Source organism: Rhinatrema bivittatum, chromosome 4, assembly GCF_901001135.1.
Source record: "Rhinatrema bivittatum chromosome 4, aRhiBiv1.1, whole genome shotgun sequence".
Taxonomy (NCBI): Eukaryota; Metazoa; Chordata; class Amphibia; order Gymnophiona; family Rhinatrematidae; genus Rhinatrema; species Rhinatrema bivittatum.
Genome location: NC_042618.1, coordinates 121,725,415 through 121,748,005, shown reverse-complemented (window position 1 = coordinate 121,748,005; position 22,591 = coordinate 121,725,415). Strand labels below are relative to the sequence as shown.

The 22,591-nt window shown below is 43.3% G+C and overlaps 1 long non-coding RNA gene across 1 annotated transcript in view; it reads left to right on the top strand.

Annotated features, from left to right (window-relative positions):
- The window catches only part of LOC115089365, a 42,074-nt gene extending 30,943 nt beyond the window's left edge, over window positions 1-11,131 (top strand). Inside the window, exon 3 of the long non-coding RNA XR_003856083.1 lies at window positions 10,851-11,131. This is a non-coding gene — a long non-coding RNA (uncharacterized LOC115089365). The remainder of the gene's footprint in view (window positions 1-10,850) is intronic.
- Window positions 11,132-22,591: the final 11,460 nt, after the last annotated feature.

Below are 22,591 nucleotides of genomic sequence, written 5' to 3'. Positions count from 1 at the left end.
GTCTGTGCGTCACTACCCCAGACCGTAAAAGTCAGGGCCTGTGTTCGTGGTCATCTGAATCCAATTCATCTTCCGCCCCCACCCCCCATCCCCACCGCCATCAAAGCAGAAAGCGATAGTGTAGTTACATCAAAAGCATCAAGGCTTATTTAGTTTAGGGTAGTAATCCTTTGTCTTCTGATAAGGGTGGTAACTGCTGCTCCGTGCAGGTTACCCCCATGCTTATCAGTTCTCCAGATTGTAAAAGTTGGGGCCCTCATTGGCTGGTGTCTGAATCCAACTCCCCCCTTTTCCCACTGCCGTTGAAGCGGAGAGCAATATTGCAGATACATCAAAAGTATCAAGGGTTATTGGTTAAAGGGTAGATTTTAAAAGGAGCGCGCACACGTTCATGTGCGTGGAGTTCCCAGAACATGCACATGGATGCGCGGATTTTATAACATGCGTGCACATGTGCGGGTGGCGCATGCAGGGGGGGGTATTTTACTAAATTACGTGCGGCTACGCAATCGGTCCTTCCCCAGTTCCCTTCCAGTCCTTTCCAATTAAGGAGCGGACTGGGAAGGAAATTCCATACCCCCTTACCGAAACCCCCTCCCGCTTCCCCTCTCCTCCCCATCCCCTAAACCCATCCCAGGGACTTACATTTTTTTTGTTTTACTACTTACTGATCCCCTGGAACAGAAGTAGTTTGCGCACGACTACCGACTGCCAGCGCGCTTTCCCAGGACAGTGGCTAATGGCCGCTGTCCTGGTTGGCCTCCGTCCCTCCCTGCCCTGCCCCTCCCTACCCTGAACATGCTCCCTGGCCTGCGCCTTTCTCAGGGCCCGGCACTTGTGCGCGTATTGCCTCTTACGCGCGTGGCTGGGCCCTTTTGCAAATGCGTGCAGCGCATGCAGGGCCCGGCAACACATATAAGTGCCGAAGTTTACTCGTGAGGCCGATTTAAAATTCAGCCATAAAGGAAGTAACCGCCGCACCAGCAAGTTACCCCTATGCACCCTTTTCTTCATTTCATTATATAAAAATAACATTAAAGCAACAGAATGAGCAATGAGGTAAGGAGGGAGCATTATGGGAATGGAACATCTATTTATATTGGGGTAATATACAGACTTCCATCACAGACAGAGGAGATGGATAAATATTTAATGGAGGATGTTCCCAAAATTGCTATGAAAGGGAGGTGCTATTGTTAAGGGATTGCAATCTGCCTAATGTAGGTTGGGCCATCCCAGCTTCAGTGTCTTTTAGAAGCAGGGTGATCCTGGATCCTCTGCAAGGAGAATTCATCTGTCAACTAATAATAGGAGCCACACAGGAAGGGGCAATACTGGACCTGGTGCTTACCAATGTGGACAGTATCTCTGATGTTGTTGTTGATGGTCTTCTGGGATCCAATGATCACTGGATGGTGTGGTTCAGTATTAGAGCACAAGAGATGAAAATTCATTCAAAAGTGAGGGTTCTAGACTTCAGGAAAATTAACTTATAGTTAAAATGGGGGAGTACCTCAAGGAAGAGAATACTTTGCTCCCGCCTGGGGTTTTAGAGATGAGTGTGTGGGATCGGGGGAAGGGGGAAGTGTAGGGGGGGTGAGGGTGGGGGGAGGGAACTATGGAGAGCCAAATGGCAGCAGTGACAAACAAAAGCATTCTGGTGCCTCCAAATGGTGAAGCAGCTACACTTCTTTCTGTTACCAGACGACCTCCAAACAGTAATGCAAGTCTCAGTACTTGCACGATTACTGCAAAGCCATCTATGCAAGGCTACCAAAAAAAATAAATAAATAAAACATGCACAAACGACAGGTACTCCAAAACATTGCAGCCAGAACAATCATGGGCAGCAAAAAAAAAAAGGGGAACATGCCTTTCCCCTGCTAATCACCCTACACTGACTTCCTATTTCGCTACATCTCAAATTTAGGATCCTATCATACACATTCAAGGCACTGAAAAACATTGGCCCAGTATATCTGAGCAAAAAGATAAAAGGGTATCAGAGCCCTCAAACCATCTTTGGTCAAGTCAACTACAAGAGGTAGCCACTTCATCCCTTATAACAAGCCAACGGTAAAAACCCAGGTGCCAAGCCTGCTGTAAACCAGCACTGGATCCATGGACTGTGTGTGCAGGCCAGAAAATGTCATGTCTTCTTGTATCGTCTGAGGGTTGATTTTTGTTGTTTGTTCATTTTTAAATGTTTCAAAAAGAGTACATGCTAAAAATGACAGAAAAAAACATTTTGAAATTCTATCCTTTTGAAAATGACAAGAAACAACAGTCTATGTCGTTTCAAATTAATGCACATCCCTGTTTACAAGGAATCAGTGACTACTTAGACTTCTGATGCCAATTAAAAACATGGCTGTTTACCCAAAAGTCTAGCATTCTCTGTATCTTATCCCCCTAATCAGCATTGGCAAATCAGAAAGAAACTGTAACTCTCAGAAACTAGGAAACGGACAGATTCAAGAAATGTGATGTATGTAAAGACCTTGATATAATGCCCCTACTGTAACACCCTCTAACTTTGCCCTGATCTACTTCATTGTAATGTACCTCACTGTCATGTAATCCTTCATAATGTGCAACCAGCCTAACCTCTGTCCTACTCTGTCACACTGTAATCTGCTTTGAAGTAGCTGACCAGCCATGAAAAGCCTCCCTCCCAAAATGATAAATGGAGACCAAACTTCTAATTAGAGCGACTGATATCTACAGGGCTCAGTATTAGAGAGTCCAGTTCAAGCCTCCTTTGTGTCAGGGTCAGGGCCCGTGCAGTTTGGGCGTCTTGCGGAGAAGCCCTGATGAGGCAGGGAAGGCAGCTGCATCTACTGGGGTGACCCCCCCCCTTTTACTGCAAGATCAGCCCTAGGGTTCAGCCACCAAGGAGGCTTTTCTCCACCCTTAAGGGGTAGATTTTCAGACCGCGCGAATAGGCGTACTTTTGCTGGCGCATCAGGCGCAAGCAAAAGTACGCGGGATTTTAGTAGATACGTGTGTAGCCGCGCGTATCCGCTAAAATCCTGGATCGGCGCGCGCAAGGCTATCAATTCCGTATAGCCGGCGCGCGCCGAGCCGCGCAGCCTACCCCGTTCCCTCCGAGGCCGCTCCGAAATCAGAGTGGCCTCAGAGGGAACTTTCTTTTGCCCTCCCCTCACCTTCCCCTCCCTTCCCATACCTAACCCACCCGCCCGGCCCTGTCTAAACCCCCCCTTACCTTTGTCGGGGGATTTACGCCTCCTGGAGGGAGACGTAAATCCCCGCGCGCCAGCGGGCCGCTAGCGCGCCGGGACGCGACCTGGGGGCGGGTCCGGAGGGCGCGGCCACGCCCCCGGGCCCGCCCCCGGACCGCTCCCGACACGCCCCGAAAACGCCGCGCGGTTCGGGCCCGCCCCGACACGCCCCCTCAGAAAACCCCGGGACTTCCGCGAGTCCCGGGGCTCTGCGCGCGCTGGTAGGCCTATGTAAAATAGGCTCACCGGCGAGCAGGGCTCTTAAAATGCGCCCCTAGGTGAGCAAGGGTTCCTGCGTCACCCTGACTAGCCAGCTGTGCACAGGGGTGTACGGGCGAAGAAAAAGAGGGAGGCTAAAAAAAAAAAAACAAGCAAAAGCTTTTCCTTAAGTAAGCCATCTTATGTTTCAGTGCCAGTGACCAAACTTAGAATAGACCCCTCCACACAGTTGAATGATCTTAATTATTTGCATAATATATGGCAAGGAAGCCCCCTTGTATGGCATTTGCTAATACTTTCACTGAACCGTTAGAGATACAGAGATAGTGATCCTAAAAAGTATTTGAACCGGGATGTCCAAGCCTTACAGTTCCATGTGGGTATATTCACTGCAAACCCTACTAGAGTACTCGGGGGGGGGGGGGGGGGGGGATATATTTCAAAATAAAATCTGCCAACAGAAAAAAAAAATATCTGAGCTGTATACTAAAGTTAGAAACAGAGCCTCTTGGGAGAATTCCTGGCTACCACCAAGGTCACTTGCATGCAGTGTTATCATGTGGCAGTGGAATAACCAGAAAGATCACCAGGTGCTATAACAAACCCTTTGTAAACTTCTTTACTTATCTCACAATATATGCCAGGTATTTTGTTCTGGTGCATTAGTGCTAACAATGTTTACTGAATTTAATTTAGTTTGACCAGGATTTAGTTTCTTTAGGCCATGGGTCTCTGTAAATCAAATTACTTCTGCATCATCCATACCCTTGGGGAATTTTTCATACTAAGCTCTTTTAAATTTACAGTTTTATCTTGACGTGCATTTAGCTTTTGAGCATTCATCAACTTTAGAATTTCTCCACCAAATGCATTCAAATGTGTTTGGGGCAGAAATGCCTTTTCATGTTTTAAAAGCAAGCAAGCAAAAAAAAAAAAAAAAGCAAACAAAAAACAACCTTGTACCGCTCCCCAGAAAACTCGAGTAAATCATGGCTGTATGACCAAAATGACAATAGAAGGAAGATTTATATTCCACAGCAGTAACAAATACTGCATACAATGATGCAAACCCTGCCATGCATATACAGTAGATGCTACAAGCTACAAAGAGCACCATAAGTAACTATTGCAGCATTTACTGCAGACCCAGAGAAAAAGCACACACTCTCACCTTTTCATAAAAACAGAGTCTCTCTATTTAATCCAAAAGGTATCTATCATCAACAACATTAAATTTGCTCTGTTTAGTGCCTTTATAGTGATTATGCCTTTGGTTGCTTTACATGGAAGTTGATGTCCTGCCAAGGTCATAGTTAACGAGTGTCTAAGATTTAAATTGCAAAACAGCATCTGACAAGAGAAAAAGAACATATGGATGGAATCATCAAGGGTTTTCTCACAGGTATAGGAGAATGATGGATCATAGCCTACATCTAGTGAATCCCCCAAAGTGCAGGGAATGCAATGAGTTTTCCATATAAATTGCCATTTTAATTTTTCACTGATGGGCTGTCATACAAGAAATTCAGTCGAAAGTAAGACCATGATAAAAAATGCTTCCTGAACTATCACAGGTTCTGGATTTTCAGAAGGTGTTTGACAAAGTTCCTCATGAGAGGCTTCTAGGAAAAGTAAAAAGTAATGGCATAGGTGGCGATGTCCTTTCGTGGATTACAAACTGGCTAAAAGACAGGAAACCGAGAGTAGGATTAAATGGACAATTTTCTCAGTGAAAGGGAGTGGGCAGTGGTGTGCCTCAGGGATCTGTATTGGGACCCATAATTTTCAATATATTTATAAATGATCTGGAAAGGAATACGACAAGTGAAATAATCAAGTTTGCAGATGATACAAAATTGTTCAGAGTAGTTAAATCACAAGCAGATTGTGATAAATTGCAGGAAGACATTGTGAGACTGGAAAATTGGGCATCGAAATGGCAGATGAAATTTAATGTGCATAAGTGCAAGGTGATGCATATAGGGAAAAATAACCCATGCTATAGTTACACAATGTTAGGTTCCATATTAGAAGCTACCACCCAAGAAAGAGATCTAGGCGTCATAGCGAATAACACATTGACATCGGGTCAGTGTGCTGCGGCAGTCAAAAAAGCAAACAGAATGTTGGGAATTATTAGAAAGGGAATGGTGAATAGACAGGAAAATGTCATAATGCCTCCTTATCGCTCCATGGTGAGACTGCACCTTGAATACTGTGTACAATTCTGGTCGCTGCATCTCAAAAAAGATATAGTTGCAATGGAGAAGGTACAGAGAAGGGCGACCAAAATGATACAGGGAATGGAACAGCTAAAGACTAAAGAGGTTAGGACTTTTCAGCTTGGAGAAGAGATGGCTGATGGGGGATATGATAGAGATGTTTAAAATCATGAGAGGTCTAGAATGGGTAAATGTGAATCAGTTATTTACTCTTTCGGATAATAGAAAGACTAGGGGGCACTCCACAAAGTTAGCATGTGGCACATTTAAAACTAATTGGAGAAAGTTCTTTTTTACTCAACACACAATTAAACTCTGGAATTTGTTGCCTGAGGATGTGGTTAGTGCAGTTAGTGTAGCTGTGTTTAAAAAAAAGGATTGGATAAGTTCTTGGAGGAGAAGTCCATTACCTGCTATTAATTAAGTTGACTTAGAAAATAGCCACTGCTATTATTAGCAACAATAACATGGGACAGACTTAGTTTTTGGGTACTTGCCAGGTTCTTATGGCCTGGATTGGCCACTGTTGGAAACAGGATGCTGGGCTTGATGGACCCTTGGTCTGACCCAGTATGTCATGTTCTTATGTGTGACCTAACAAATCCTACCAAAGGCACCAGACATGCTGAGAAAATCTTTTAATGTTAATTCTCTTCTAGTAAAACATGAACTGGCATAATTCACCTGTGATGGATGTGACCCAAACAGGATCCTCCAACACCCATACAGTAGTCTGCCATATTTAGAATCAGCCGAACTGCAGTGGTCAGGGGTGGCCATTGGCCAGCTCTGGTTCTCAAGAGCCACAAATAAGTCTGGTTTTCAGCATATCCACAATGAATATGCATGGGATAGATTTGCATCCACTGCTTCTATTGTATGCAAATGTATGCCATGCATATTCATTGTGGTTATGCTGAAAGCCAGACCTGTTTGTGGCTGTTGAACATTGAAGTTGGCCGTCTCTGGTTTAGCTCTTTCTTTGTTTGCCTAGACTCTGTCAAGGCGGGGTTACAACAGATGATAAATGTATGTAATATACAGACAGCAATATCTGTGTGAACTCCTTGATCCAACAATGTATATAATTTTGAGAATGGCATGAGCCATGCAATTATATCATTTTTAAAAACAGCCAGGTTAGGCTAAATGTTGTTCACCCCAGCATATGAGAACTATGAAAATAAAACATGAGAAAATAATAAAACATATTTATAGATATTTAATAGCCCCCCCCCCCCCAACACCATCGCCCTGAAAACCAGTAACCCAGAAAGAGAAGGTCTTCTCTTTCAGTCTCTTAATTCACTTGAAGTTATATTTTTTGCAGGTTGTGATATCTTTTATTGGACAAATATAAGAATTATCTAATGGAATTGTTCATAAGCTTTCAAGATCACATAAATCCCTTGTCTAAATGTTAAGGTATTAAATACAATTTTTATGTGGAATAGTCATAGGTGCATTTCAGAATGACTGTTGACACCTCCAAATGAATATAGACTTGGAGGTAGTCCAGTGAAGGGCCACCAAAATGGTGATCCTTGTGAACTGGGTCATAAAGATCTACATATGAATACCCAAGACTAGAGCATAGGAGATGGAGGGAACAGGACTCAGACATTTAAATACCTCAAAGGTATAAATAACAGACAAAAAGCAAACATTTTTCAGTGGAAAGTGCTAGTACAGGAGGTCATGACATGAGGTCTAAAGGGGACAGACTCAGGAGTAACATTAGAAAATATTTTGTCATGGAAAGGGTAGTAGTTGCATCAAATGGCCTCCCAGTGGAAATAGGGAAAGCAAAAAAAAAAAAAAGTAACAGAATTCAAGAAGACATAGGAAAAGCATACAGGGTCCTTCCTTGGTTGTGGAGAGGTGAAAGGAAAGTCAGAGCTTAGCTGAGGTTTTTGGAATTGCAGAAGGATGCAGATAGAGCATGCTGGTCTTATCTTTCATCATGTTCTGTATTTCAGTCTGATTTATTCTTCTCTCACAATGAACACTAGTAGCATCTTGAGTTATTGTTGCATTCTTGCTTTATTTGGCTATAAATGCCCAACTTCTTGCACTTTCTCCCTTACTTCTATTAATGTATTTGAATGGTAGATGAAAAGTATCTCCCATTTTTCCCCCAAGATCTCTTTTTGTAATACTAAATTTTTTCTAGTGAATTTTATCACTTATGAATGATGCAGGATTGACAATGCTGGGTATCAAAATCTTCCATTGGCTATGGACCAAGCACAATAGTAGCTTTAGCAACGGCAATGCAGTCTTCTGTGTCCTGCCTCAACTCTGCTCCGGAGAGAGGGGCTCACTTCTATTAGGAAAAGGGTATGCATTTTCAAGATAATTCAAACCCAGACACTTTGATGCGACAGTCAACAAAGGTGCAAGCTATTGCAATTATGGTGGTTGTTTTAGTGATTTAGAATCATATTCAGCAAGAACTGAACTGGGAACATTAACTCATTTTACACTGGCCTGGATTTGAACTGGCAACCTATAGGTAATAGACTGTAGAAGACCTCCCTTTAAAAACATGTTCAATAGTGAATATTTCATTGCCAGAGGATGTGGTCATGACAGTTAGTGTAACTGGGTTTAAAAAAAATAGTGTCTGCTTTTTATCAATAAGGAAAAGTAGCTTGGGATCTTTTTAATGTTTGGGTACTTGCCAGGTACTTGTAACTTGGATTGGCCACTGTTGGAAACAGGATGCTGGGCTTGATGGACCCTTGGTCTGATCCAATATGGCATGTTCTCATGTTCCTATGTACTTACAAAGTGGGATTCTCTTTAAGAAGAATTAAGGGGGTCATTTATCAAAGTGCTATATGGCGTTTTCGCATGCAAAAAACGCCTTTAACGCATGCAAAAATGCCATAACGTTTGGTGCGTTGCAAATGAGAAAAAGGGGAGGATATTTTGGCCAAGTGGGCTGGGCTCATATTTTTGTGAAGCTGTGGTGAGCTGAGAGAGAGAGAGAGACTAGCCATAATGCCTTCACGCTAGGTAGAACATTGCATCGAGCGTGAGGTTTAGGTATTAGTGTAGGGGTTAGGGGCCACTTTGACATTCAAAGTGAGATGTACGAACAGAACAGTGCTCTCTTGAGAAGATTTGATGACCTTCGGAGTGAGGAAACTCACACAAAGATGAGATTTGTGCAATGTTCTCTCAACCTAGCTTGATCATATCTTCACAAGAGAGCACTGTTCTGTTCGTACATCTCACTTTGAATGTCAAAGTGGCCCCTAACACCTACACTAATACCTAAACCTCACCTCGAGTGACTAGGTGGGCCTCGTGAAGGCATTATGGCTAGTCTCTCTCTCTCTCTCTCTCCTTAAACCTACTAAAAAGTTATTGCAATACAACAATTCTAGCACTTATTGTGTTGATAAATCCAGGCCTAGGAGGGCAAAATGTATGCTCGGTCAGATGTTGCTCAGTAGTTGGAGAAACTGCACTGGAATAAATGCATTTAGCCAGCAGGAGGGTGGTATTTTCTCAGTCCTGCATAGACCCCTCCCCCCCTCCCCCCCACCACCAAGAGGCAGCAAATCAATAGCTGTAGGCTAAATAATTTTAAGAAGCACAACTGATGGTATCAGTTTCACTTCCAGATAATATTGTATTTCTATAGATGTAAGACCGGGCTTCGCCAGTCACTAAAATTTCCCAGTGATTTTCTAGCCAGGGATAGTAGGAGGAGTTTTGTATTGTAGAATTCCTCCCATTGCAGTAATCCCACCTTTTTGGGGGTATGGCATTTAGAGTATATAATCCCCCGGAGCATGCTCAGTGCTTTAGTGGGAAGGTGACCGAGTAAGATATAGGAGTCACTGCTAGAGAGTCTCCAGGATCTCAAAGTGAGAGGGAAGGAGAAGCTTAAGAGTCAGTGAGGAGAGCAGTTGGAGATTTGCAAGAATCTCAAGCAAGTTGTTGGAGGAGTAGGAGATCCCCCTCAAGATTTCAGTTTAGGAGGAGGAAATCCCTTCAGGATTTCAGTCATTATTGAAAAGTTTGGATCCACCCAGGATCTTGAGGAAGATTTGAGATTCTTCACAGGGTCTCAAGAGAAGCTTGACAAATACTTTTTTGTGGCCCTCTGCTCATCATTTTTTCATATTTGTACATTGATGGACTTCCAAATAAGATTTTTGGACTTTTAACTTGACCAGTTTGAAGGGAAGGGCATAGCCCTGGTATCTTAAAGGATATGGGGCAAGGATCTTGTTGCCTGAGAAATCTGAAGAAGCAAGGGTAAGAAGAAATTGAGATATTTTGAGATAAGGACTCAAGGGGCTAACCCCTCTTGAGAATCTTCCCAGTTGAAAAAGAAGTTTAAGAGCTTGACCAAAGTAGAGTTTTGGATGTTTTTGTAATTGAGGATTGCTACCCTGCTGGGCTTATGCCACCTTGCTGTTGACTTTATGATGGAGCCCTGTTCCAGTTACCCAACATTAAAGGGTGAGAACGTTTTTCTCCATGGATAATGGTGTAAGGGAAGTGAGATGGACTAATTGAAAATAATATTCATTGCCATCATATTTCTGATGCTTTTTTTGATTTTTGGTATTGTAGCCTGGATCATCCCTTTTAAGTTACAGTAAAGACTATTTCATTTGAACACCTATTATAGACTCGAGTGGTTTTTCCCCCCTTTGTTGCCTTATTAGGGGATGAGGGACCTTATTAGGGGATGAGGGACCTCTTTGTTCCTCCCGGTTTCTTCCAATTGTTCTGAATTTGGCTTCCCCTACTATTGTTGTTCACTATTTGGCACCTCCTGGTGAGTTTTGATTTTAATTGTGAAATAGCCACAGAAGTGGTTAATAGACAATGCCAGGGGCCTCGGAAGAGAAATCTCCCTCCGCACCCAGACCTGAATCCAGACCCGTAGCACTTCTAGTCTACGATAAAGCACCGAAACAGGAGAATGGCCACAGATGTAAACCTGTGTAAAATATTGTAATACTTTGACAATAAAAGCTAATAGAAAAGTGAACAGTATGCTAAAAGTTTGTAAAATGCATTTCTCAGTCCTGTACAGACCTCTGGAGGAGGCTGCAAATCTGGGCTACCAACTGTAAGCCCAAGGCCAATGGAAATCTGAGTGGTTGCAGGGCTCAAATTGTGGAACCTTTCCTTTCAGGTGCAGTAATGGACTCCTAAAAGCTGTGGAGCCAGAACACTATTCCTAAAGAAGAAGACTTCAGGAACTGGACCCCTATCAAGGAAGAAAGTTACACTAACAAAAAGTCTAAACTCTTAAGGAAAGGGACAGGGCATTCAGGAAATTCTGTTTGTTTTTCCTGTTACAAAACAATCAGATCATCATTTGCATTCTTTCAATGTACACTTGATTTAATATTTTCATGGTTGAAGAAATGTTTTTTTTTAAGTATAAGCTACATAAATAAAATTATATCTTTGGTTAAAACACATAATTGTTTCTCCTCTCTGTTTTTTCCTGAGAAGCTGGTAAGTAGTTGCCAAGGGCAAAATGAAAACAATCCAGACCCTAAATTGATCTCTGAATACATGGTACATGTGCTTTGCTCTATTGGTTGTATTTTACTTGCAGTATAAACTATCAAGTTTATAATGCAGCAGTGAGTTAAGTTTTGATAGCTGTGTTACTGCTATTTTAACCACCTTCCTCTGGGTTACCATGAGTCCAATACATGCCGTGTACTGTTTGACATATTATTTCACTGTTGACCCTATTATGTATATTTTTCCTCTCTATATCAACCTCTGTTCTTATGTATTTATAGATTATTTTATATTGAAGTGATGTATTTATTTTCTTAATCATGTAAACCGTTGTGAAAGTTTTACTAAATGACAGTCTAGAAAACGTGTTAAATAAATAAATAAATAAATAAAATAAATTATGGATTACTTTGGCAACACATGTACAAATTGTCATGCCAATAAAGTTTCTTGGATCTGTATCTATGGAAAGGAAGGCAGAGCAGCAGCCACACGGTGGCAGCAGCCACAAGGGAAATCAGAACCAAAACCACAACCAGGTTGCAATAATGATTATTTATTTGTATTTTGATTTTTTATTATTATTATTATTATTATTATTACTTTGCCAAGCTTGCATTGCCTGTCCAATTGGCCCTGTTCCTGTTGCTAGGACACTGAGAATCGTGCCAGGGACAGCAGAGACTACAATCTTGAGTTACTTCCTTTCTCTTCACCAGGAACTGTTACATGGGAGGAGAGGCAACCAGTTCTCCTATCCTCACTATTGCAAAATTAATTGCATGGCATCCTGAGATTTCAGATTAGCCCTGTTTATGGAATCCTTAGCAAAATGCACTGTGGGCTTTGTAGGCCTGTTTACTATAAAACCCAAACAAAAACAAGGAAACTGGCAATAGCAAACACTATTAAAGTAAGACTGGGATCAGAATGATTTGGGCTGTGTCTCATTAAACATGAGGAGACTGCAATATTATGCTAATGTACAGTTAGATTGGTAAACCTACAGATCTCACGATTTCATGGGCATTTCCAGGCTCTACCTTCAGAAGAATCCAAATACCAACCTGCAATAAAACACTGGCTGCCTGCTACAACTTCCATATTATCCTAAGCCCTGTAGAGAAATCCCTCCCTGCTGGACATGATAGGGCTGCCTTCATTAGCATTCATCCTTTCATGAACATCTCACCTGAGATGGAGGAAAACTTTCATCTTTCCTCTCCATAAGAAAAAGTTATTCCAAAAGGACCCTGCCAGGAATAATATTTCAGAGCATGACAGACAGAGAAATCACAGAGCACTAGTTCTTACCAAACAAGTCAAGTGCAACAGCTGCTACCCTGTCCCAGTATGAAATTTGAGAAAATCAAATTTGGTGACGGGGACGCATTTTCATTAGCAAGTGTAATTCTAGCTGACAAGGCATCTGTGACTCCAGCCTTTGTTCAAGGTTCACAGCAGTCTGTTACTAGGAGAGCTCCCCCCCAGGCTACAACTGCTTGTGCTCAGAGCATTGCCTGAAGCCCCCTCCTCTAGAACAAGAGAGACCCTGTAATAATGTAAAATTTGCAGTTATATATTACATACTATATATGTAATTATTTATTACGTTTTCTATACTGTCACTAGGACATACCATCGTAACGGTTTACAATACATAAAAGTGAATAACAACAAATATGATCCAGACAAAATTTTTGAATAAATAACATTTTAAAATAGCTAAAATTTAAAACAAACACTAGGTCCTAAAATATCTCATTATAAACAAGTAAAATTGCTAAAAAAAAATATCAGTAACTTAAATACTAAACTAGACACTAACACTGCACATTAAAAGGCCTTAAAAACACAAAATAGGTAATAAAAAGTCATACATTCTTAATTTCCTGGCTTTAGCCTTTGCTCGCAGCGATAAATGTAAGCAGTAAATCTTAAAGAATTGTGTAAAAAGGTGCTCCTAGGATCCAAAGTACTTAGGAGGCAAGAATGGAGAATTTAGATCCCCGAGTGGCATCTAGAAGGATTTTTACTTAGGAGGCATGGCGTGGTGCTGGAGGATTCAGATTTGTTTATGCATCTTATATTCCGCAGTTTCATGAAATTCAGTGCGGATCTCATAGATAGCTTTGAGGAACACACAGAGTGGGCTGATTATGTGATGGGACCACAAATTGGGTCCATGTCTTGCAGTATGTCATTGTCTGGGATAGCTTTTAGGTGAGGGAGCTCCCAAGGTGTCTTTATGGGAAAACTGGAGAAAATTTGTTAAATGTGCAGTACCAGTAAACTGCCATTAGAGTGCCCAGTAAATGGAAGCTGAGCTTGTTGTATATGCTTCAATGGAAAGTTTCTAGATAAAGTTCATGATGGGTTATGTAACAGGTCAGTTCCTTTAAGAGGATTGGGAAAAGGATCCTCTGGAGGGAGTGCTCGAGAGAAATCTTGGTTCAAGGTTTGGCGGGAAGACATACCAGGAGACGCCAGGACGGCCTAGGAGTCTGGATGGAGCCCAGAAAGACCCTTTATTTTAGGAATGGGCCTTGCAGGGGCTTTCCCCCCTCAAGGGGAGAGGCCTGAGGCTGAAGAGGAGTTCCTCTAATAAAGAATTATCAGGGGACCCATTCCAAGGTTTCCTAATGGAGGAAGGCCAGGAGGACTTGGCCCTATTCCAGGTTTTGAAAAATAACAGAATAGAGAGGAACTCACAAGGAGGAGTGTATCAGGGACATCGGGAAAGTCTGTGAAAATTGCTGGGGAACAGAGGGACTATGCCCAGGAAAAGGGAGTCCTCTGTTGGCCCACTATGAGAATTTGACTTGGACAGAAGCTGTTGTTAATGCTGGAGAGGAGTTTAAGAACAGAAGAATGGCCATACTGGATTCAGATCGAAAATCCAACATGTCCAGTATCCTGTTTCCAACAGGGGCTTATCCAGGTCATAAGTACCTGGCAGGATCCCAAATGTAGCTATATCCCATGCTGTTAACACCCAGGGATAAGTCATGGCTTTTCCCAAGTCTATCTCATTAATAATGGTTTATGAATCTTTAAGAACTTGTCCAAATCTTTGATAAACCCAGCTACACTAACTGCCTTTAGCACATCCTCTGGCAAATAATTCCAGAGCTTAACTGCACTGAGTGAAAAAATATTTTCTGTGATTTGATTTAAATATACTAACTTCTTGGTGAGGTATAATATTGTGAGTATGAGATTTTTGAGGTGTTATAGAAATGTGAGCAACATATTTCTATTGGAGTACAAATAAAGAGTAGTGTAGAGCCTGATGGCAGACTGGAGAAATTCTTTGACATTTGGTATAACTTGCTAATACATATTTAATTGTGAAAGCCTGTGAACTCTGATAAAATTCAGTAATTATTAACCCTCTTTCATCTTGCAAATAGTTGTTGGCTGATAACCCCAGAAGCTTAATATTTCAAATATAACTTGGTGTGGATCTTGATTTTAGGAGAAGGGGAGCACTTTGAATGCCAGTAATCACTGTTGAGAGAGGGGAAAACCAAATTCATAGAGGGGATTCCCAGATTGATGGCTTTCCTTTCTAGCACAACAAAAGAATATACACCCCCTTCTACCCCAGCCCAGGTCCTCTATGCCATCTGTTTGACTCACTTTCTTCAACCCTAAGACTTACATAGTAACATAGTAATGTCAGCAGAAAAAGATCAAAATGGTCCATCTAGTCTGCCCAGCAAGCTTCCCATGCAGGTTACTCCCACGTTTCTGTTAAGGGTAATAACTGCCACGCTGTGCAGGTTACCCCCAAGCTGTTTTATTTATTCCCATCCTCTAGCCTTTAGGGATCCACAGTGTTTATCCCATGCCCCTTTGAAATCCTTCAGTTTTAGTCTTCACCACTTCCTCTGGAAGGGCATTCCAGGCATCTACCACCCTCTCAGTGAAGAAATATTTCCTGACATTGGTTCTAAATCTTCCACCCTGGAGTTTCAAATTGTGACCCCTAGTTCAAAAAAATTGTTTCCAATTGAAAAGGTTTGTTGACGACCATGGATCATTAAAACCTTTCAAGTATCTGAAGGTCTGTATCATATCACCCCTGCTCCTCCTCTCCTCCATGGTAAACATATTCAGGTTCTTCAACCTCTCCTCATAAGTCATTCAATGGAGACCACCCACCATTTTGGTCACTCTTCTCTGGACCACCTTCATCCTGTCTCTGTCTCCTTTGAGATATGGTTTCCAGAACTGAACACAGTACTCCAGTTGAGGCCTCACCAAGGACCTGTACAAGGGGATTATCGCTTTCCTTTTCTTACTAGATGTTCCTCTCTCTATGCAGCCCAGAATTCTCCTGGCTTTGGCTATTGCCATGTCACACTGCTTTGTCGACTTCAGGTCGTTAGACACTATCACCCCAAGGCCTCTCTCCTGCTCCATGCACATCAGCCCTTCACCCCCCAACACATACAGTTCTTTCAGATTACCACACCCCAGATGCATGACTCTGCCCTTGACATTGAATCCCAGCTGCCATATCTTTGACAACTCTTCCAGCTTCCTTAAATCCCGTCTCATTCTCTCTACTCCTTCCAGCGTGTCCACTCTGTTGCATATCTTAGTATCATCTGCAAATAGACAAACTTTATCTTCTATCCCTTCCGCAATGTTGCTCACGAAGATGTTGAACAGAACCAGTCCCAACACCGATCCCTGTGGCACTCCACTTAACACCATTCTCTCTTCAGAGTAGGTTCCATTTACCATCACCCGCTGTCTTCTATCCATCAACCAGTTTGTAATCCACGCCATCACCTTGGAGCTGATTCCCAAGCTTCTCATTTTGTTGATGAGTCTTCTATGTGGGACTGTATCAAAAGCTTTACTAACATCCAAGTAAATTACATTGAGACTTAGAGACTGGCACTCGGCGTACACAGGCACCAGACCTTCTCATCATTTTAAGTGCCCCGGCTGGGGGATTAACAATCAAGTTTTGAAGCAGGATAGACTTCTGGAATTCCTACAAAAAGGCTTAAAATAGGCCAAGTGGGCGGTCCATGGCCCGTTTGTCACTCAACGAACAGGAGCCCTGAAAAGAGAAAACAGGTGGGGTGAGGAGGAGGAAGTAGAAACAGAAACTCCACTGAGGCTTATGAGAGGTGGTGCTTGGCGACAGATCAAGACCACATGAACTACCCACAGCCAAAGGCCACTGCATTCATGCAACACCTGCTCTGTGGGGGGGTACTGGGATCCACAGTATGAAAGTGCCTCTGGGGTGTCAGCTGGTAGATGGAGCAATCCCTGCTGGGCCTATTAAATGAGAATGAGTGGACCAGCCTAATATACTCCAGGGGACAACTAAAATTACACATTCGCCATCCATTCTGTTTTCTTTTCTTTGGATCTCAGGGTTTAAATCTGCATTTTTAAGGTTCCAAAACAGGGACTTTGACACTGAGTTAAAAAAGCAGTTCCAATGTAGAACCCCTCCGCCTAGGCAGGCAGATGGCAAGTAAAGCCATGTCCTGGGCTACATGCCCACTACACACACCAAGATGCTGCATGCCCCCATGTGGCCATGACAACCCGGAAGATGAGCCCAAGCGACATAATCTCAGGGGAGGACCGTGTAGAAACCCAGCTCCTGACCATCAACAGAGATATGCTCCATTACACTCCCATAGCCAGTCCTGCTGCTTTCAATCTTGAAGATGAGACAGATGGGGGCCCAAATGTTCAGGCAGAACAGGAAGCAAAAACAATATGGTAGGGGGGGGGGGGCAGTGGCCTCCATTGGGTTGTGCCAATCCAGAGTATAGGCTTGCCGGGAAAACCAGCTCCTCTCACGGGCCCAGACCATATGCTCCCTGGACTGTGAGCTCACTGGATGCAGAGTATGGGGCACCCCAGCACTGATTCTCACGCGATTGATTGTGAAATGGGGGTAAAAGGATTGGGATATGCGGTGGAAACTTTCTTACTCTCCCCCCTCCCCATTTCACTTCATGCTCTGCTAGACACACCACCTACCCATCCCAAGTAAGTGGAGGGGGGATATGGGAATAGGTCCACCCTTCTTCTCTGGGACCCCCTCATAACACTTACAGAGTTGCTGGAGCTTCAAAAGAACGATGTCAGTCTCACTGGAGACTGTAAATGACGAGCCCTCGATGTTGTTATACCATCGAGCCTCCACCGCAGCCTCATCCCATCCCCTTGAAATTGTTTACTGCCTGGCTGCCATCTGTGTATGACTACCCACCCCCATATTCTTGTCCTGCTAGTCCCTGCTGCCTGATAATGCTAGCCACTGCCCATAGAGCTGCCCCTTGGCAATGACTCCCCAGTCTGGAATTCCCTCTGGTGTAGACTCACCACTCAAGCCTGCTAGGGCCATAGTCTGAGAATACGAATGACATCCCAATGATGAAAATCGTGTCAGAGCATGAAGCTTCTGCCACAGTTGCATAGGTAGATGTGCTGCCTGGGTGCACACAGCCTCAATGGTATGGGGCAGCCTTGTGACTCCATGCAGCATGAGCATAAAGTGGTTTGCAAGGACAAGCAGCAGCTAGAGTTGGAGCAGGAACTCAGGTAGAGGGGCTGGTGAGCAGGAACGAAATCCAAAGGCGTTCGCTCGGCATGGCCTGCAAAACTGAAATAGCCGTGGACTATGCTGATGTCTTTAAGTCTTTCCCTGGCCTGCTCAGGAATCCCAGCAACCATCTCAGACCTGTGAGCATTTACAGAACTTGGTTCTCATCATGGCTCTCTTGCATGGGTTTCCAGGATAACAGGAAGCCTGGGTGGGAGGAGGGGGAAGGGCATCGCAGAGCCTGTCAGTGCATGAGGGCTCACGAAGCCCCACACTGAAATTGCTTGATCTAGTTTCTGCTGCTGTAGGGTCAGTACTGCTAGCAGGCCTGGAAGAAAGCATGCCAGCTGGAGCTATGCTCTGGCGCCTATGAAATATTGGCGGCAGAGGCAGTTTCCTACATTACCTATGCATCTCTTTCCAGATTCCAGTGTTCTGCTATTTCCTGTGCCTTTTGGCTTGCCACTGGTGGGCCAATACAATATCAGGCGTGAAAAACATGCGTCCAACTGGGCACACGTTTTTTCAACGCATGCACTCTCTCTCCTGGGCGCCTGATGCAATAGGCAAATGAGCTGCCACACTAAAAAGAATGCGCTAGGGATAAATTGTGTGTCCCTAGCACGTCCATGGCATTGGGGGCCCAAGAGATGTGGCTGTGCGCAGGCTAGGAAAATGGATGCTCAATTAATGAGCGTCTGCCATTCTAACCTGCACACAGCCATGGGTTAGGAAAACGGCCAGTCATAAATTGAGCAACTGTTTTCCTAACCTGACTGCCAGGATTTTTTTTTCCATGCCATTTCTGCTTTTTTTTGAGCCCTTGACGCACATCAAGACTTAACGCCAGCTCCAGGGCTGGCATTAATTCTTACGTGTAAAAATATGCACAATGGGTGCCCAGTGTTTTTTTTTTTGCATCAGGGCAATAGCTAATAGTCTCATCTACATGGAATTTACATGTGATGAGCGCTATTAGCTACGAGCATGTTTGGATGTGCGTTTTGGACGTGCTAATCTCCTTTTTTGCATCGGGTGTTAGCCTAACACTTCCAATCACGAGCTAACCTGTGTGCTAGCCTAAACCCATGATATTGCATCGGCACCGTGTCTTCATAAGGGCAGCCCTTCTATCTCTCCTCTCCTTTATCCTTTCTGAGTGTAGTGAGTGCTCTTCAGCTGCTTTTCCTTCCCTAGCCAGCCCAAGAAAGAAGATCATGTTGGTCCTGATTAATTTGTGGTTAATGCTGTCGCACTTGTTATAGAAGTGGGGGTCTATTAAAGAGCTGAATCCAGTCCCAATCCATTTCTCTGAATTATGAAAGAACGAGGGAATCTTTCCTCTGTTTGGAATTGCTGCAGGCATAGATAACGCTTTTCATCTGGGGCAGCTATGAACAGTCTCAGGCTGGATTAAAGTAGTTATATAATTGTAACCCCCCTTTCCCTGGGGAGCACTGGGGTAGCTCTCTGAGGGTGGGGAACACATTGTCTCTGGGCAAGAGCTAGGGACAGGTTTCCTTGTAAGGCCAAACTGGGCTGAGGCCCTCTCTAAATAAGTGCACTGCCCACGCCACTCAGTCAATTTTCTTTTCCATAGTTATTGTTTCTCCCAAAAATAGCAGACTCAAATATTATACTCTTCAGATGTTGCAATTATACTCTTCTTCTAAATTTCCAGAACCTCTCTGGTCCCAGTTTACTCTCTCTCAAGCTTCTTTTCTAAGATCTCTCTTCAGGGGCAGCGTCTCTCATTCCACCCACACCAAAAAAGCTCTCCACCAGGTCGCTCACTTCTTGGACCTTAGAGGGGTTCCTAGATATATTTCTCCACTTTTACAGAAGTCACTCAAAACAGTACTCACGTTTCTGAAGCAGCTCAAACTCCAGTCATTACACTCCAGGAGCAGCTCCAGGAACTGTACACCCCTTGTCCATTGGGCCAATGTTGGTCCCGAGTATCTCTTCTCCTTGGTCTAGCCATGTCCTAACATAGTTCCTTTGTACCACTTCCAGATTACTTCCAGACTCCAAACATCTTCTCACTCTAAATCACAACTTCTGCATGATGATTCCAGATACACTCCTTACTCCTGTTCACCTTAGGGCTATTGGAAGCACCTAGGACTCCTCTGCTCAACTGTATATTTGGTGCTCCCCCCTCAGGATTGCATTTTCCAAATGTAACACCACTTCCCTGGCTGGGCTCCTCCAGGCTCCCAGATTCCCTTCCTCAGACATACATAGAAACATAGAAATGACGGCAGAAGAAGACCAAATGGCCCATCCAGTCTGCCCAGCAAGTTTCGCACCAGTCCTTTCCTTTTTATGCCACACATATTCACCCAGCCATTGGCTAAGAATCACTCTAGTCCAGGGGTGGCCCATTCCAGTATTCGAGAGCCACAAACAGGCCAGTTTTTTCAGGATATCCACAATGAATATGTATGAGATAGATTTGAATGCATTGCCTCCATTGTATGCAAATCTCTCACATGCATATTCATTGTGGACATCCTGAAAACCAGGCCTCCTTGTGGCTCTCAAGAACTGGAGGTGGCCACTCCTGCTCTAGTCACTCACACACTGGCACACACCTTCTGGGGCCATCCCTTGCATAATATTCTTGAACCTTCTCCATGTTACAGAACAAGATAAACTTTACAAAGTTCTATATTCAAAAGCATTTAGCTGGCTAACTCAGAAGTTACATGTCAAGTGGGATTGTGGTGTCTCAGCACTCAGAAAAAATTTTTTTAGGTGGTAGGTTGGGGTTTCATATAATCGTGTAGGCAACCCTGCCTCTTTCGAGCATGTAGGTTATTAAAATCCGTATAAACGTTTGTTAAACAGGAGAGAAAAACATCAAATATACACATAGAAATATATATTTTCACAGTGAATGAACCTGCTGGTTCCCTTTTTGGATATAATGTTGATTATATATCACTGTGTAAGTGGCTAGATTTGTATTGGTTTAACTCAGAAGTTAGCCAGCTAAATTAATATTTGGGCACATATCCAGCTAAATTTTAGCTGTCTAATAAGTTAGGCGGCTAGAATTTAGACTGCTAAGCTAGAAGCGTTCCAGGGGCGTAACTGGGAGGGGTTGACTAAGTTAACTGGCTTACTCCAATATTCATAGTTAGCAGGATGACTTAGCTGGCTAAGTCTTGTTCGGCCAAAGAGTTGTCCTAAAGTTAGGAGGCTATAGTTAGCTGGTTAACTATGCTAGCCAGACTATGTCTGATTATGCCCTCAAAATATTTTAGAAAAAAACACACAGGGCAACCCCATACTGGAAGGGCTACCTTGATCACAATGTTAGGTTCTATCTTAGGAGTTACTTACCACCTAGGAAAGAGACCTAGGTGTCATAGTGAATAATATATTGAAATTGTCGGCTCAGTGTGCTGTGGCGATCAAAAATGCAAACAGAATGTTTGCCAGGGAATGGCAAATAAAGCAGAGGATGTCATAATGACTCTGCATCGCTCCATGGTGAGACTGCAACTTGAATACTGTGTGCAATTCTGGTCACCGCATCTCAAAAAGGATATAGCTGCACTAGAGAAAGTGCAGAAAGGGGCAATCAAAATGATAAGGGTCATGGAACAACTGCCCTACGAGAAAAGGCTAAAGAAGTTAGGGCTGTTCAGTTTGGAGAAGAGATAACTGAGGGGGGATATGATAAAAGTCTACAAAATAAATGAAAGGACATGAACAAGTTAATGTAAATCGGTTATTTACTCTCTCAAATATTAGAAGAACCAGGAGGCACTCTATGAAGTTAGCAAGTAGCTCAATTAAAACAAATTGAAGAAGCGGCAGCGCATAGTTTAAGCTCTGTAATTCATTGCCAGAGAATGTGGTTACAACAGTTAGTGTAACTGGGTTTAAAAAAGGTTTGGATAAATTCCTAGAGGATAAATCCATAAACTGCTATGACGGTAATTAATAAGCAATAGTAGCTTGTGATTTATTTAATGTTTGGGTACTTGCCAGGTACTTGTGACTAGGATTGGCCACTGTTGGAAACGGGATACTGGGCTTGATGGACCCTTGGTCTGACCTAGTATGGCATTTCTTATGTTCTTATGATTCTCCAGCCATTAGCCTTCCCCTTCTTGTGTCCTAAGGATGAACTCTTCTTAACCAGAACATTCCTTATTGGAAGATGTAACAAATACACTGTTAACCTCTCAACAATTAATATAATCTAGGTCAGAGGTTTCCAAACCTGACCCCCTAGTGAGTCAGTTGGGTTTTCAGGATATACGCAATGAATGTGCATGAGATAGATTGGCATGCAACAGAGGCAGGGATTTAAATCTATCTCATGCATATTCATTGCACATATCCTAAAAACCCGACTGGCTGTGGATCCCCCAGCACAGGTTTGGGAACCTCTGATCTAGAGAAAACATAGCCCCAGTAAAAAAACAGCTGATATGCCTTCTAGTGGCACCTGAGTCACATTATGTAGGTGACCGGTTCTGATCTTTCACCACATTGCAACAGTTGTATGGTATTAGCAGGCTGTAGAATATAGAGGGGATTATATCTATCTGTGACTTGGCTCACCTTCCTCCACTGAGCTTCCAGCACAGTCAGCACCTGCCATTCCAGCCTCATTCATTGACATCTATAACGGGATGGGGAGATAGATTTGAAGCTGAGGTGCCTTGGGTCTTAATTTTTCTTCAGTTCGGCCTTCCCCTCCTGCCTCTGTAACCAAGCTATTGCAATTATAGTCCTCAGCTGGGAGCCACAATGAAATATGGATAGAGTTTTATTGAATACATGAA